The 4,553-nt window shown below is 39.5% G+C and overlaps 1 long non-coding RNA gene across 1 annotated transcript; it reads left to right on the forward strand.

The window, feature by feature from the left end:
* The first annotated feature begins 862 nt into the window (after window positions 1-862).
* On the forward strand, window positions 863-4,191 carry LOC142257919 (uncharacterized). The gene is made up of 3 exons (XR_012727680.1): window positions 863-1,026; window positions 3,128-3,188; window positions 4,001-4,191. It is a non-coding gene; the product is annotated as an uncharacterized LOC142257919 (long non-coding RNA).
* Window positions 4,192-4,553: the final 362 nt, after the last annotated feature.

Here is a 4,553-nt window from a genome sequence, read left to right on the forward strand (position 1 = left end):
AAGTGCAAGATGTAGTCGTCTCTGGTTGACCCCCCCCCCTTGGTTAAAGCCTGCTTTACACATTGCTATTTTGCATATGATATCGTATGCGATTTGCAACGCCCCCATCGTATGTGCAGCACGTTCAATTTGTTGAATGTGCCGCACAAACGATTAACCCTCGTCACACGTACTTACCCGTCCATACGACCTCGATGTGGGCGGCGAACGTCCACTTCCTGGAGTGGGAGGGCCGTTCGATGTCACATCGACGTCACGCGGCAGCCGGCCAATAGAAGCGGAGGGGCGGAGCTGAGCAGGACGTAAACATCCCGCCCACCTCCTTCCTTCCGCATTAGCGTCTGGGAGCCGCAGGACGTAGGTAAGATCTGTTCATCGTTCCCGGGGTGTCACACACTGCAATGTGCGCTACCCTGGGTACATTGAACAACCCGACGTGCAATTCATGAGGAATGTACGATGTGCGTGCGATGAACGTTTTACCATTCAATCGCAATCGCACGTAGCTGTCACACACTGCAATGTACCTTACGATGCCGGATGTGCGTCACTTACGACGTGACCCCGCCGACACATTGTAAGATACATTGCAGCGTGTAAAGCGGGCTTAAGGCTCCTGACATTATGAAGCTACATCCCAGTAACCAGATCCCACTCTCTCCGGTGGACATGGGCTTGACAGCATAGGGCCAGGGCCTTGTGCTGAACCTGTGCCCTAAGCAGCTGCCTATTCTGCCCAACCAATGTCTCCATTCATGCAAAGTAGCTTCCCATTATACCCCAGATATGTTATTATGCAAATTCATGACTTTATGTAGTAATCAAGGGAGTCGTGTGAGAAAATGATGAAGCTACATCTCCATCAACAGGCAACACCCAGGCTTCTAGCATAACGAGGAGAACAAAATCAACAGGGTGGTGGCCGTACAGCAAAACCGCAGGATGAAGTTTCTGGGATACTGCTGCTGTTATTCCTGCTCATCGCACTATCATCTCCAACATCGGGATATTACATAAGAAGACCAAGTAAGATTGATGAGCCCAGACAATGCTGGAACTCAGAAGTCATATATCCATATATTTCACTGCATACATTTGCAGTCGTGTTTTTATTGTTGAGTTTATTACATAGAAGATAGTAAGGAAATTGTATATATAAAAAAATAAATATATTCATCACATTTACAATTTTGTATATTTTGCAATCCTTCCTAGTAGATATCAGCACAGGAGGAATTTCTGAGCAGTTTATAGGATGATGGTACAATTTACGCCTATGATTGATTGCTGCTGATAATTAATAGAATTTTGAGAATATGAGAAAACCCGTAACAGAGAGGCACTTACTGACATACTGTACATATGTGTGTCACACAGACTTATTAACATTAACTATATACTTTCATCAGTTCTACATGCAGACATGCACACTACAAATACATACACTGATATATATATACTGTATACACACATATATATATATATATATATATATATATATACAGTATATATATATATACATTTGCAAACTATATATACATATTCTGTACATGCACACTACAAATACATAGACATATGCACACTATATATACATATACATACACATGCACACTAAATGTACATGCTACAAATACACATACATACAGTATGCCCACATCTTATTAGTATAAACACATATGTACCCTGCAAATATCCATGTGCATATTACATATACACATATACATTACATATACATACTAAACATACATATGTACACTTTTTATACAAATATATGCACATTAGGCTAGTTTCACACTTGCGTTCAGCGCATTCCGTCACTATGGAGAATAGCGCAGTCCGTTAACGCACTGCACTATTCTCCATAGAGTTGTATGGACGACGCACTGTAACGCAAGTGTCTGCGTTGCATCTGCTGCACGACGCAGCGTCGTTATTTTGACGCGTCTAGCGGATTGAACGCAGCATGTAACGTTTTTCTGCGTTTGGCGGAGTGTAAAAAAAACGCAACCTGCAGGAATCCGTTAGGCGTCCGTTGGTTTTGTAATGGACGCCTATGGTGGCGGATTCCGTTAGAATGCGTCATTTGACGGATTCTGTTAACGCAGCTGACTTTACACAACTGCGCATGCTCAGATGTGTAAAGTCAAGGAAAAAAAACTACAACGGATTGCGTTATTTTGTACGATCTGTAGCATGCGTTGTGCCACTATATGCAACGCATCCGTTGCATGCGTCACACAACGCAATGCAATGGATGCCGTTCAACGCAAGTGTGAAACTAGCCTTAAATACCCATGTACATGTGCACATTAAATATGTAATACACACTACATATTCACTATATCCATATGTACAGTACATATACATATGTACACACATGCACACTACAAATACCCATGTATATGGCATATAATTTGTATATGCACACTACATATACACACATGCACACTCTCTCTCTCTCTCTATATATATCCATGTACATTTACATTTTACATATACACTTTGTATACACACTACATACACACACACTACAAATACACTTAGTCATATGCAGATTACAAATACACATGTACATATGCACTTTACATAAACACGCTACATATACACATATGCACACTGTATACACACATGCACACTACAACATAAACACATATACACACTTCACATACACATGTTATACATTTATATACACTACATTTCCACATATACATAATACATATGCATATACATTGTATATATATAAATATATATATATATATATGTACACTACATGTACACATATAAACACTCTATATACACACTACATACAATATACCCATGTACTAAATTCATTATATTTCTTCATCTTTGCTTTAGTGAATCTGCCACCTGAAAGAGAAGGTTAGTGAGATTTAGTAGAGACCAGTGGAAATGGTTGATAGTTCGGAATGGTGACAGATACAGTATTCTTCTTTTTTATTTATATATATATATATATATATATATATATATATATATATATATATATATATATATATATATATACATTCTGTCCTTTTTTAAAAAAATAAAAATAAAAAAAAATGTAGTGGTCAAACCTCCTAATTCCAAATGTTCCTGAAATAGTGTTCTCTCTTTTTTTCCTCAGGATGTTCCTCGTACAACCTGCCAGTCAGTGTCTGTGACTCGATGTCAGAGAAGTATTCTGGGTGCGGTCTACGCTGTTATTCTGTTAGCGTTATGTGCCCTCAGGCCAGAGGTTATCAGGCCTATGATAGTCTAAGGGACTGTCCGAGTGGTCCTCGCAAAAGCATGAAGAGTCCTCCAATATATTGATCCGAGTCTCCGATCAAACACAAATCTGGTGACAGGTTCCCTTTAACCTCTTAGATTGCACTGTCAAACTCTGAACTAGGCGAAACGACATACATATATTTTTAATTTTTTTTATTACGTTTATTTTTAATGGGTAAAAGAGGGTGATTTGAAGATTTAAGTTTAATTTTTTTCATATCTTTAAAAACATTTTTTAATTGTTTTTACTGTTTATAATAGTCCCCTTGAGATTGCCTAACCACTTGTGCGATATACAGCAATACCACTGTATGTAGTGAAATTCAACATCTCCCTTGAAGCCCGGCCACAGACAGGTTTCAAAGGAGCGCTGCTATGACAAGCACGGAGGTCTTCAGCAGACCCTCTGTTGTCATGGGAATCCATCAGCAACTGGAGATCACGTCATGGGTATGCTGATGGGCATTTCGAATGAAGCACCTGGTGTGAGTTTGACAATGGGATTTAACAGGTTAATAATCCTAGGTGGATCTCCGCTCCACCAATGATTAGTGGGAGGTCATAACTGTAACACAGAGCCATTACCCCATGAGCGCGCTCCATATACCCGCTTTTGACTTGCGGTGTAATGTGTGGCAGATGTTGTGAAGGGGTTAATAAATGTCTCCCCTTTTAAAGATAAAATATAAAACTTGAAAGGTAATAAACTGTTTTTTATTTCTACAAGGATTCTTTGATTCCATCTCAAATCTGTTTTCGTGTTCCGGTGGTGGATGTGGCGGAGGCTGCTCAGGAGGCAGATGTGGACGAAGGGGTGGATATGGAAAAAAATAAACTTGTTTTCCTTTGAATTATTTTATAAGCGTAATAAATACTTAACATCATACCTTTGTCTTATGATTTGCATAGTCCAATCTAGATGAGCGCTAAAGGGACTCCGTTTGACCAAAAGGACTGTTCAAACCAAGCATAGGTCCTCAATGCTCCCTTAGCTTGGCTAAGTAGTTCAGTGCATTTTCCTACATGCTTATTTGTCCTTATATCTCCTCCCTCTTATTCATTAATTGACAGCTCTGGCTTTGCACGAGCCAGAGAAGGTCAGACATAGATAGAAAATAAGTAGTTATGAAAGGAAATGGAAGTATATGGTCTTGCTAATGGTGATTAGTTTGAACAGTGATTTTGTTCTGACAGACTCCCTTCAGTGTATGGTCTTGCTAAAGGTGCTTAGTTTGAACAGTCATTTTGTTGTGACAGACTCCCTTCAGTGTATGGTCTTG

The sequence above is a fragment of the Anomaloglossus baeobatrachus genome, chromosome 12 (assembly GCF_048569485.1).
Source record: "Anomaloglossus baeobatrachus isolate aAnoBae1 chromosome 12, aAnoBae1.hap1, whole genome shotgun sequence".
Taxonomy (NCBI): Eukaryota; Metazoa; Chordata; class Amphibia; order Anura; family Aromobatidae; genus Anomaloglossus; species Anomaloglossus baeobatrachus.